This window comes from Dasypus novemcinctus, chromosome 2, assembly GCF_030445035.2.
Source record: "Dasypus novemcinctus isolate mDasNov1 chromosome 2, mDasNov1.1.hap2, whole genome shotgun sequence".
In the NCBI taxonomy this organism is placed as follows: Eukaryota; Metazoa; Chordata; class Mammalia; order Cingulata; family Dasypodidae; genus Dasypus; species Dasypus novemcinctus.
The window spans coordinates 199,656,162-199,669,759 of record NC_080674.1 but is presented as its reverse complement, the minus strand read 5'-3'; the positions used below and the strand labels follow the sequence as shown (position 1 = coordinate 199,669,759).

General features: G+C 38.4%; 1 long non-coding RNA gene and 1 pseudogene across 4 annotated transcripts in view; one reads left to right on the top strand and one right to left on the bottom strand.

Moving 5' to 3' along the window:
- The window catches only part of LOC101434481 (uncharacterized), a 78,416-nt gene that overhangs the window by 20,562 nt on the left and 44,256 nt on the right, over positions 1 to 13,598 (bottom strand). For all 4 annotated transcript variants that reach the window (XR_011647282.1, XR_009182424.2, XR_009182426.2 and 1 more), the window contains 2 exons: positions 5,238 to 5,306; positions 3,820 to 3,884 (listed from right to left, as the gene is read on the bottom strand). This is a non-coding gene — a long non-coding RNA (uncharacterized lncRNA). The remainder of the gene's footprint in view (positions 1 to 3,819; positions 3,885 to 5,237; positions 5,307 to 13,598) is intronic.
- On the top strand, positions 9,119 to 10,078 carry LOC131275434 (olfactory receptor 2B11-like; annotated as a pseudogene).

Sequence of the window (13,598 nt, the reverse complement as noted above, 5' to 3'; positions counted from 1 at the left end):
CCTGCGCCTGCGCAGGGAGAAAGAAGGCATCGTGCGGCGCCATCCGGGAGGAGGGGCGGCCGCGGAAGCATGGCTGCCGAGAAGGGGAGACCCGAGGGCACTCTGCGCCCATGCCGAGCTTCCTTCAGGGGTGGCGGTGGGCCCGACCAACCACCCTATTATGGGGGCAGCGGTTTGGAATAGGCCTACCGCGGCCGCCCCCCCCCCCCCCAGCCAGGTCAGCAAACCACACTTCAGCCCGAGGGGCGACCACACTGTGGCATCCTTCTCTAGTTTGGGTTCGAATCCTAAAATAGAAATTAATAGGCAGATGAGAAATAAAGAAAAGGTAAACTTATGTAGATTGATAGACATAGATGGATGACAGAGAAGGTGTTCTAGTTTGCTAAGTCGCTGAAGCAGATACCATAAAATGTTTGGCTTTTAACAGTGGGAATTTATTCATTTACAAGCTTACAGTGTCGAAGCTGAGATAAATGTTCAAATCAAGGCATCACCAGGGGATGCTTCTCCCAAAAGATCGGCTGTCAGCAATCCTACACTCCTCTGGCCGAGGCACATGGTGGCCTCCTTCTCTTCGAGGTTTTTTTGCTCTCCATTTCTTGCTGTCATGGTTTTCTCCCTCTCTCACTGAATTTCATTCTCCTATAAAGGACTCCAGTAAAATGAGGTAAGTCACATCTTAAGATCTTACTCACCAAAAGATGCACATGCACAAGAACGGATTAATTTTCAGAACATATTTTCTGGGGTCCATACAGCTTCAGACCATCACAGAAGGCGTCGACCACTGGCACGAGGTGCTCACTTTGGTGAAATCAAGTGATGCTGTCTTCAGTATTTCTTACCCAAGTTCTCTAGGCTCTTTCAGAGTTGTCCACCATAGTCAATAATTTTTTAAAATTATCCCTTTGCTTGGTGTGGATTTTGCCCATAGAGCAACACTTCTTAGTAATCACTAAATTCTGTGAAAAGAATTTCCTGTGGAAGAAGGGTGACTGTAGAAACGGAGATGGCAATGAGAGCCGGCCGTCTGCTTCTGGATTCTCCGGCAGATCTATCTGAGCAAAGGCAGCTTAGAAAAGTTCAAACATATCATCCATAGAATCTCTCAAAAATAGTTTTTAATGTAATACCTTTCATGCAGACTTCAGGAATTTTAGGAATTATTTCACTTTAGAATGAAAGATGAGATAAAGAACATAAGCTACCAGAGTCCTGCTCCCAGAAATTGTGTAATCAACATTATCTGGAAGAAAACCTGGTCCTTGGTGGACAAGTCTTCCCTGTGCTGTACTCTGAAAATGTTCCCCAGAGCAGGACAAGGGAGAACAAGAGGCTGCTGAGTTCCCATTAAGAGACCTCAATGAACAGACTCAGAGAATCGAAAGCATAGTCTAACCAGAGAGCACTTATGCAAAACCAGCATGCAAGAAAGAACATCATAAATGTTTACTGGTTGCGCATTTCAGTTTAGAATCTCTGCTCTTTTAAAGAAATACAGTAGGATTTTATTACTGATTAAAGTTTGGGTAGAAACAAGGGGAGTCTAGCACTATAAAGGAGGAGTGAGATCTCGACCAGGCCATGTGAAGGATTTTCCATGTGTTTGGTGATTTAAGAAAAGGTCCATAGAAGTCTATATAACATTATCCACTTCTTGACAAACTGACAAAATTATGCATCTATAAATATTATATTTTACTTATATATAATATCTTTTATACCACTTATATTTCTATAATGTACCATGTAATTTATATATTTTATGGTATACTTTTTAAAAAGATGATATATAAATATAATAGTTATATAAATTATGTAATTATATAATATAATAATTATTTGTGATAAAAATGGATAAATTAATGTAAATATATTCCATTATTTCTGAATATGTATATTTATGTACATGTATATGAGTGTGGAGATTTGTACTGAAGAACACACGAGCTCACCAAATTCTGGGGCAGGGATGTCAGCACGTTCAGGAAAGACAGGAGGTGAGCCATGCAGGAGGAAGAGGAATCCGGAAATCTGGAGAGACCCTAATTTTGCTGCAAGTTTTTCCTGCTCCCCATTTAGTACCTGGACAGTTCTACCAGGTGCTAATATCTAGATATTGGTTTGCTGCCTCTCCTATCTCCTCAAGGCCCCAGTTTATAAACATCCTAGAACAAAGAATGAAGAATAATGAAGCTCTTATTTAAAGGCCTTCTCTCCCCTCTGTTGGACTAGGAATTTTTATTTTAATTCAAAGCCCCATTTAATTTGACTCTAAGCAGGAAAATCGACAAACAGCAACGGTCTGGTGTTAAGTCGTCCCAAAGCTGCTAAGATAAATATTATCTGTATTTTCCATCTCCTGGACTCCTATAAAGCATTTGACAGTCTGTATACAGTTTGTTAAATCTGGACTGTTAGATTTATCAAATAATTATAGAAACTCTCTGGAAGTACATGTAAATTAATTAGTCTAGAACTATCTCTAAAACTTACAAACTATCAGCAAACATAAAGGCTATATCAATAATTATAATTCAGAGACATACTCTTGATGATCTGAAAACACTTTTAAAATACAATGCTTCATAAACACAAATTTAAAATCTGTCGTGATTAGTTATCTGTCACATTATGTCTCTTTAGAGGGCTATTTAATCATTCCAAGTCCTTCTTTTAGCAATTCTCCTATTCTTATTTTTTCCCCTTTTTAAAATCTTCAGTCTTTAACAGTTTTATTTTTAAATTTATATTTATCCATTACCAAATCTTCTATTATAAGTCTGTTTCTCCCATTTGATTTCTGCTGCTCGATTAATCTGAAAATATAGGCCTTATTAATCAATTATGTTTTTAAACATTTTAAAAACTTCAAAACATTTTCCACCTGAAGCCACTGTTTGTTTATATTAGTAGATAGCAATGTGGGTGTCTGGAGGGAGATGGTGCTGTGTGCAGTTTCTAACAGAGTTTTTAAATTTTTGCCTGCCCATCAGAGGTACCCTGAAACTACTCAGTGATCCACAGATAATACCTGGTGGCTTTATTGCTAATGTGGTTTTAACCGAGATGCAAACCACATTTGCTCATCTGAGGAGAGAAAGTTGTCAAAGAGGCCAAATCATAAGTGCTGTTGAATTAGGGTCTAATTACCTCCTGTATATTCCTGACCAAAGATCTTGCCATAAATCTGGCAAAGGTCTCAGTAAATCAATCAATTCATGGTATAATATGGATCTTGCCTTGCAATAGGGCAGGTTGAGAATCCTGAAGAGCAATGAAACTATCACATTCAAGGCTTAGAACTATCATCTCAAAAAGTTTCCTTAAGGGCACAAATAACTTTATTTTTCCATTTATCAGGGGCATAGTACATAGTAAGTACTCCTTAATATTTCTCTATGAAAATGATGAAATGAAGGAAAGAATGAAGGCAGGAAAGTATGGACTTTTTAAGTTTTTGTACCAGAAACACACTAAGATATTTGCATATATTAGTTCAATTATTTTAAAAATAATCCAGTGGTCAGATATTTTTATTTCTTTTTTACAGATAAGGAGACTAAGCCTCAGAAGATTTATGTAACTTATTCAGGACCAACTTGTTAAAAAGTGAGTACTAGCATTTGAATCCAGTTTATTTGATTGCAAAGTCCATTTTTTCCAATACCATCTCCTGTTCTAATGTTAAATAAATATTGTTCTAGAGACTTTTTCTTATAATTATTCATGTAAATCTTTCTCATCTTCTCTCTAATACTAACCACAGCTGAAAGAGCATATAATTATAGAGATACAGGGAATCAACATAATCACCTTCAATAGAACTCTCCAGTTGATTCCAAGCAGAACAAAACTTCTTTCTTCTCATTCTGGAACACCTGAAAGTATGAAATATCTTTGACTCGGATGCATTCATCTCCAATTACCAAAGACTATAGTGGCATTTGGTTTTCATTATCATTCATTTGGTAATTAAATGGATCCAATTTATTCACTGCTGGTTTAGTTATTAATCTATTATGCCTGTATCAACACAGAACTGCTTCAGATTACCTTCTACCAGAGAATGGGAATTATTAACATCAACAAATTTATTAAAGTCCATAGTATAATAATAGGCAAAGAAAGAAATTTCAGAAAATCTTCTTGAAGGTCTGTTATGATTCATTTGGCCTCCTAACAGAAAATCCAAACCAGAACCACAAACAGAGGGTAACTTTTCACTCTCATGTCCAAAAATCCAGCAGTCCCCATTTTATGGCACCTTCACCATCAGCAGGTAACCTGGCTCCTTCTGAATGCGCCACCATTCTTAGTGTGTGGCTTTCATCTTCGTGGTTACCTCAAGGTCAAAAATAGCTGCCTGGGCTCCAGCCACCAAGTCCACATTCCAGGCACAAAAATGGAGAAGGAAGGAATGGCAAATATTTCTCCAAAGTCTCCCAGGAGACACAACATCTCATTGCATCGCATTAACTTTCCCTGCTTATGAAGGAGGCTGGAAAATGAAACCCATTCACAGGGCACATTGCTATCTGGAGTATGTTGATCACTCAGTTAACCTCTGTCTCTGCGTGTAATCAAACTTCTTAAATCATGAACAAAACAATGGAGAAGTTAAGGTTGTAAACAACTTTGGAACAGGAATGTAATAAAAACTTTAAACATTTTTGTCAGGAAAACAAAAAAAGCATATGCTTTTGTTTAAATAGAAGCTATCCTATTTTTGTAAGCTGAAATTCAGGGATGTATATATAATTTCTTAAATGTCACACTGCATTAAGTGAAATTAAAAAATTGTTTTTTTAAAAATGCATAATTATTTTTTGCCATGACAAATTTCTTGGTCCAAAATGAAAGCCATATTCAGAATTGAAATAATAACTAATGAAATGTCCTTACACAGTAAAGCTCATGTAGTATAAAATAATAGTAATAATAATAAGAATGGGAGAAGAGGTATTTCTCAAGGTCACTATTAGCACAAAGTGAATAGGATCCATTGTGAGTTTCATTTACAACTACATAAGCATCTTCTCAGCACAAAACTGCCTATTCCATTGGGACATTCTCTCCCTCCCGCCATTTAGAGATATCTAAGTCTCTAGGTCTCTGGAAATTACTCCATTGAATGTCCAAGACAGATAAAGCTTTCAGTGGTAGAGAGAACAGTGGAGTAACGATTGGAAGCAGGGATTTTCCCCACTTCACCACCAAAGCACTGATCCTACCTCTCTTTGGGTCAGTTCTCAGAGATTTTCATCCTCTCTTCTTCCTCTGACCTTCAGACAAAATACTTCCTAGAAAACAAGAAAACAAAAATGAAACCCCAACTCACTGTCATGATATGGCCACATGTCTTTTGCAGACAATTAGAACTAGAAGCCAAATATGATGAATTCAAAACCAAGAGAGGAAATATATCCGCCCAAAAGTGTTAGGGCTCCAGGTGATTTGAGAACTACTTTTTCTTCATGTGAAATATAGTCCATAAATTTACATTTCTACTATTTCATGCTAACTCTCTACCAAAAGTGTTTTTTGTCAATTAGCCCTTAATACTAATAACTATGCTTGTGAGCCTGTGTGCCTGAAATAAGAACTAGGCTTAGAGCTGCAACGTTCCTAAGAGTTACCTGTTGAGAGCCTCCATTTGCTCAAATGTGGCCAGTCTCAAAGCAAACTCAGCATGTAAATGCATTACCTTCCCCCCAGCGTGGGACATACTCCCAGGAATGAGTCTCCCTGGTGCCGAGGGATTACTACCAAGTACCAGCTGATGATGTAACTAGAAAATGACCTTGAATAAAAGGGTTAACTCAGACCAGCAGAAGATCTCAGCCTACATGTACCAGCAGGTGTTAAAACTACTATCGGACCTTGAATAAAAGGCAGAAATGGAAAGGACAAATGAGTTTATAAGGCTATGAGTCTCCAAAAAAAAGTTGGGAGGTCATCAGAGGGTCCTCAGCATGGTCCCAGAGACAGCCAAAGTAGATACAAGCCCAGGTATTGGTTCTTCTGAGGGCTACAGAGACCCACAGGTTCTATGGTCATGGCAGATGGAGTTCAGTGCCATGTCAGTTGGCCCTATTTTGGATTTTGTGTTCCTGAGTGTGATGGAGTTGGACTCAGATGTGATCTTTGTTCACACGCCTCTCCTGTTACTTTTACCATACCTGTGGTTAGCGCTGGGGTTTGGTATATACTCAAGGGACCTGAATCTCTGGACTGTCCATGAGACAGCCAGGCCCTGAGCCTCAACAGACTTGCAACTCCTACCCTCTGGTTTATTGGACTTACCCCAGCTAGCTAACAGGGAGGTGAAGAAGGTCAACCATCACACCAGGGACCCAAGAGTGCCTACAACTGAAAGCAGGAGAATTGCATCCATCACCCATGTGGAATCTAATCCCCCTCTCGATATAGAGGTGGAGTGGACATAACCATCCCAGGGTACACAGGATGGAGGAATAGAGTATGGATTAGAATGGACTTACTGATATTCTATTCATGAACTATTGTGATTAGTAATCAAAGAAAATGTGGCATTGGTGTAGAGAAAGTGGCCATGGTGGCTGCTGGGGGTAGGGAGTGGGAGGAAAAGATGTGATATGGGGGCATTTTTGGGGTTTGGAATTGTCCTGGGTGGTGCTGCAGGGACAGTTACCGGACATTGTATGTCCTCCCATGGCCCACTGGGTGGACTGTGGAAGAGTATGGGCTATGATGTGGACCATTGACCATGAGGTGCAGCAGTGCTCAGAGATGTATTCACCAAATGCAATGAATGTCTCATGATGATGGAGGAGGTTGTTGTTATGGGGGAGGAGTGGGGTGAGGGGTGTAGGGGGTATATATGGACCTCATATTTTTTTAATGTAGCATTAAAAAAATAAAGACAAAAAAAGTTCAGATTATGCCTCTAATCTATAGTTTTCAACTTTTTCAAACAATATAACCTTTTAATAAAATAACCTTATAAAAAAATCCTATTCTTTGGGGAGCAGATGTAGCTCAAGTGGTTGAGTGCCTGCTTCCCAAGTACAAAGTCTTGGGTTTAATCCCCAGTACTTCCTAAAATCAAACAAACAAATTAAAAAACCAACTCTCATTGGGAAGAGGATATAAATCAGCAGTTGAGCACGAGATTCCTATATACAAGGTCCCCGGTTCATTTCAGGTATTTCCTAAAAAAAAATTTCATGCTCTGGAGTCTCATTAGGTGCCATGTCCAAGGCAGGGACTAAGGAGAAGGTGACAGAGGAATTGGTCCCTTCCACTCAAGACACTCAGAGGATATGGGATTGTGCAGTTGTAATTGCCAAAGTGAGTGCCAGTGCTGCCTGTGTGAATGGTTATGAAAAGATAAGTGTAGTCCCCAGAGACAGGGAGCACCAACTCGTGGTGATAGGACCAGATACAAGCATTAAGAGTTTAGTAGAGCGTGTTTACATCCATAAAGCCCTTAGCTGTTTACAAAGTCATTACACTTGCTTTTTGTCACCTTCCACTGCCATCTCCAAAAAGACACTGAGACCTCCAAAAAGACTCACCTGAGAAAACAGTCCATGTTCTCCCAATGTATTTGTAGAGAGAAGTCAAACATTTTAATGGAAAAAGAATTATGACAGGCTTCGGCCAAATTGAAGAAGGAAAAAAAAACCCACTTATTCATATGGTATGCTTTCATATAATTGATGTTCTTTTCTCTTTCTCAAGTCTCTATAGTTACAGCAAGTATTTTCTCTCCATTTTACAGAAGCACTAATTAAAGTTCAGAAAAGATTAAATGGCATAGCCAAGGTTACAGAATCAGAAAGTAGAGCAAGGACTCCTATGCGGCTTTTCTGACTCTTGGTTCTGACACCTCTACATCCAAGTGACTCTACAAAGTTGAAGACCAGAGAGTTGCACCCTGTGTAAGAAAGCATGAATGAAGGACTAAGGGAGATGATTGATTCCTCCTCTCAGGCTTTATTCATTCTGGCTTTCTTTATTTATATTATTATTTTTCTTTATTTTTAAAGAGCTCTAGAGTACATAAATGTTACATAGAAAATATAGGGGATTCCCATGTACCCTTCCCACCCCACTTTCCCTCTCTCCCCTATTAATAACTTCGTACATGAGTGTGGTACATGTGTCACATTGATGAACAAATTTTGAAGCATTGCTACTAACCATGTTCTATAGTTCACACTGTTTTACACTTTGCACCACACAATTTTGTAGATTTTGACAAAATGTATAATGGCCTGTATCTGGCATTGAAATATCATGCAATACAACTCCAATGTCCCCAAAATGCCCCATATCACACCTATTCTTTCCTCTCCCTTCCCTCAGAACCTCTTATATACACTGCCTTTATATCACTGATACAAGTTCTTCCATTACTAGAAAAATAATAAGTCTTCTTCAGTCCATAGTTGCATTCCCCCTCATGTTTGTTGGTTCCTGAATCTTAGGGATATGGGGGTGGTGATGTCCACTCTGCTACCAATTGAGAGGAAGCTTAGATCACATGGGGCAGATGGGTGGAACATCTTGCTTGCAGTTGTAAATTCTGTTTTTTGGGATGATCCGTCATCATCCTTTTGTTAGTTGTCCTGGGCAAGTCAAATGAACTGGAGAGGAGGTGTTGGCTGTAACTCTGCTGAGATTCAGGGCTTAACTGGCATACGAACAGCCAGAAGATTTAAGTCTCTGGGACATACTTAATGGAAACAGTGCTAATTATGGGTTTATATAAAAGGGCAGAAGAACCATGTGTAGGAAAATAAAATCTCTGATACCTTGGGAAGATAGGTTATCATATATTCCAAGGTAAAGCCTGCCAATGGTGTGGTAACTTCCTGGTGCTGTCTGCCCTGCCTATAGTGTCTAGGTGTCCCTAGAACCCTCGGGAGCACCCATATTGAGGTACAGTTTACTGAAGCAGTCAATGAGATCCTCCTGAGACTTGTGTAAGAGTAACCTCTGGAATCACTTCCCCATTCACTTGGAAATCTCTTAGCCATAAAAACTCATTTGTAATTAATATTTCCCCTTTTGGATCAAGGGATTCTGACTTTCTTGATTCATCACAGGCACCAGAAAATGAATCAGCATGAGCAGTGACAACCAGAGTTTCTTGGGGAATTCACCTAAGGACTTCATCCTTCTGGGTGTCTCTGACAGGCCATGGCTGGAACTCCCTCTTTTTGTGATCCTCCTGGCATCCTACGTTCTAGCCATGTTGGGGAACATCACCATCATCTTGGTGTCCCGGATGGATCCTCAGCTCCATAGCCCCATGTACATCTTCCTCTGCCTTATGTCCTTCCTGGACCTCTGCTACACCACAACTACGTCCCACAGATACTGGTCAACATCGGTAGCTCCAAGCAGCTATGGGAGCTGCACATGCAGTATGCTATTTTCCACTGTTGGGTTGCACTGAGCGCATTGTCTTGGCCGCCATGGCCCTGGACCGCTATATGGCCATCTGTGAACCCCTCAGGTATGCTGTTATCATGCACCGCCCTCTCTGCCAGCAGCTAGTAGCCATGGCCTGAGTCAGTGGTTTTGGCAACTCCCTTGTTCAAGTAGTCTTGACAGTGCAGTTGCCTTTTAGTGGGCAGCAATTGCTAGACAACTTCTGTGAGGTGCCAGCCATGATCGAGCTGTTGTGGGCTGACACAACAGTGAATGATACCATACTGGCTGTGCTGGTGGCCTTCTTTGTGCTGGTTCCCCTAGCTTTCATCCTCCTCTCTTACTGCTTCATTGCCCATGCAGTGCTCAGGATCCAGTCCTTCAAAGGATCCCAAAACAAGGCCTTTGAGGCTTGTTCTTCCTACCTGGTGGTGGTCTCCCTCTTCTACCTACCTGCCATCTACATGTACCTGCAGCCCCCTTCTAGCTACTCCCATGAGCAGGGCAAGTTTATCTATCTCTCTATTCCATAATCACCCCCACCCTCAATCCCTTCATCTACACCCTGAGGAATAAGGATCTGAAAGGAACTCTGAGAAGACTTCTGGAAAGGATCTGGAGGTTCTCCAGAAGGTGCAGATCTGACATGTGACCATTTCCAATTTGTTAAGACTATTTCACAAGACTGTCGTATACTCAGAGCACCTTTCACTTGATGGATTAATAATGAAACTCTGTAGGTTTTCTGAGAGCTCCTAAACACCCTTATCCTAAACACTTCACCTTCTGTATTGCCTGAATGCCTAAAATCCCACCTCTAAAAGAAATTATTTGATTGTAAGAGGCCATATATTTTCAGGAATCCTCTAAAAAAAGATTGGGTATTCAATGAATATTTGTTGAATTGATTAATTTATAAGTTTCTGACACTTCCACCTTCTCATCTCCCTCTTTTCTCTTTTTCTCAGATCTCTCTCTTTACAAGCTTCTTTATTCTCATCCCTATTATTCCCAAGTATACACTATATAAAATTGAAACACATTATTAATTAATTTTTTTTCCTCTCCATAAATTTAAATCTCTATAAACTTCATATGAGTCAAAAATTCCAGGTATTAAGTGGATTGCTTTCATCTGGTTATGACTTTGGATATTTTTTTCTCTGTAGTTCATTTCATTTTATAGAAACTTTCCCACCATTGAGTGAATTCATACAAGCATATCTGTCATAGGAACAAGATGCTGTGTCAGGTTCCATATCTACAAATGAAAGTGGTATGACATTTTACCTAAAAAAAAAAAACAAGTGGATTCTATTTGAGAAAACAAAATATAAAGACAGAAAACATTAAAGAAAATAAAATTTAAGTCAAACACTGAAGGTAAATTCAATAGCTAACAATTATTGAGGTTTTCCCAGAAGAGTGGACATTGGATCAAGTGCATTATATACTTCATCTCTTTTAATCCTTAAATACTATAAACAATACTTTCATGATTCCTCCTTTTCATATAAGAATTTGATCATTAGAGAAGTTGCAGGGAATTGTCCAAGGTTATTCAGCTAGTAAATGATGAAACTGAGACTACCACAGAAGTATCTCTTCATTATTTCCCTTAGTAGAATGGAGACATGATACTAGCATCTTTTATTTCTTTCATTTCCATTTCCTAAATTCATCTACACTTAATTTGTTTTATCCACCTAACTCATGTATACCAATCTTTAACATATCAAAGGATAGAAAATTAAAGGAGAGTAATAAATGTATGAAAATTAGGATAAAATGAAGATAAAGGAACATTTTCTGACATCAGAGCAAAAAGTAAACATGAATCATTGTGTTACAGGATTTACTTTAAGAAATGTGAAAGAAGAATGACTGTTCTTTTTCCTAAGATCATGAAGGAGTTTTTCCCCTTGGCCTAAATAGAGCAGTCGTTGAATTGTTTAATGGTAAAAAAAACCCTTTAAAAGTATATTACTGAACACATGTAAAGATGTAAAAGAGATTTTTCTTATAACTTCCTTAATGTCATAGGCATGGCACAAGTCAGTAAAAGCAATGTGCCTTCAATCCAAAGAAAGTCTATCAGTATATATAGCCATGTTATGATATAACCTAATCCTAGGACTTATTTGAGAGTATTGAAGACTATATTTCTAAAAGAGATGGTACATTTAATGGTGGCCTCAAATTCTTTCCTGCTACTTGAAAAAAGAGATGGAGAACAGTTCCCTTCCCCTTACATCAGGGCTAGCTTTAGTGACTTATTTGAACATTAAAATGCAGTAAAAGTCATATTCTAGATCTTTGAAGCAAGGTCATAATAACCTAGCAGCTTCCAGGTAAGAACTCTCTTGGATCCTTGATTCATTACCCTAAAATAACAATGCTAGAGAGGCCACTTGCTATATCATCCATAGTACCACATAAGCCAGTCTTCCAGCCAGCTCTCCCACAAGAATTGGGCTATCATAGACCCTCTTGACCAACCCAATTACCTTTTTAATGCCTCCAAGTGTTCTCAGTAGACAATACATGGAAAAGAAGAATTACCCAACCTTCTTTTCCCTGCCTAAATTCCTAACTCACAAAATGGTGAGATATAATAAAATGTTTGTTATTTTAAACCACTAAGTTTTAGGGTCCTTTGTAAGGCAATTGATAGCTGGACTATTAGGATATCCCAAAAATATTCAATTTCAAAATTATATAAAGTCACAAGGTAAACATGACGAATATTTCCAGATGCATCAATATTATTTAAAGTTTTAGGGGAAATTTTTAAAATAATCTAACTGATAGGTAAATTAAGACATAAAAACTGATACATAGTAGAAAGATAAATATAGCTAAAGCTTTAAATATTTTTATGCCTTTAGTGATCTGCTCTGTATCATAGCCAGATTCCTTGTGTTCACTTTCCTCTGCATAGTTTGTGGAAAAGTGTGCGAAATAATTAATGAAGATTAAATTGATATAGTATATATGCTCATCAGGTACTCTTTCAGAAATACCTTTTTTTGCCAAGAAATCTTTTGAAAAGTATTGTTTTTCAGTGTGTTAAGGGCCAAAATCTTTATAGGGTCTTGAAGGTGGACATTACATGTTGCCAATTAAGAGCAAAAACCACTACATTTTAACAGTCAATTTATATGGAACTGAGGGATGATCTAGTCTAATTGTACTGATAGCCATCTTCTCAAGGTGAGGATCTAACCTGAGTAGACAACTACTTCAATTCAACATAAAAGAGAGTCAAAAGAGACCCAAAATCTTCCACAATAAAACTTGTTAATATATACTTTTAGAAGTTTCACTGTGACCCCTATAGAGTCTTTCTTTGGTCAATATAGTTTCCACGTGTAGTAAAATATTGCTTCCACAGAGTGAATTAGCTGGCTTGCTTTGTTACAGAGGGTCATTATCTATTGAAACATGTACAGAAAAGAGTATAACATTTACACTAAATTTCCTGTGTCCCTTCTTCCTCACATTAATTGCTTAATAGAGGTAAAGGTCTTTAGGCTATGCCTATATAATGATAACAAAATGAACAAAATCAAGTTTTTTAATAGATACATTTTTAAAAATAACTACCACAATCTTCCATATTTTCTTCATTAAAAATGTCAGGATTTCTTTTTATAAGCACACAAATTTTATCTTGTTCCCCTCATTCTTTGAATCAGTTAAGGCTTTTTAGACCATAATCTTTAAGGCAGTATCTATATTCCCAAATAAAGCATTTAGCCCTGCTTCTCCAGCCTTATCTCTTTCCACATCCTTTCAGCCATATGGTATCCATTTTCCTCTGCTCATCCTCCTCCTATGGTCCCACTGCTCAGGGAGTTTTGACCATCCAGCCTAAAAAGAGGAAGAGTGTCCTTCTGTACCTGTACTTCTTACCTGATGGTTGTCATCCTCTATTGCAGTGTCACTGCAGTCTACATCACGGTCAATTTTCTCAGAAGGGGGGAAAATCCCTGACTCTTTTCTATACTGTCATGACCCCTAATTCAATCCTAACATCTACATCTCGATGAAGAAAGATATGAAGAAAACTCTCAAGAGTCTATTCTGAAAAAATAGAAAGGCCAGAGAAAAACTTAAACTTAAGACAAGGTTTTGTCCAATTCAGTTATGTACAGCATTAAATTTTTCAT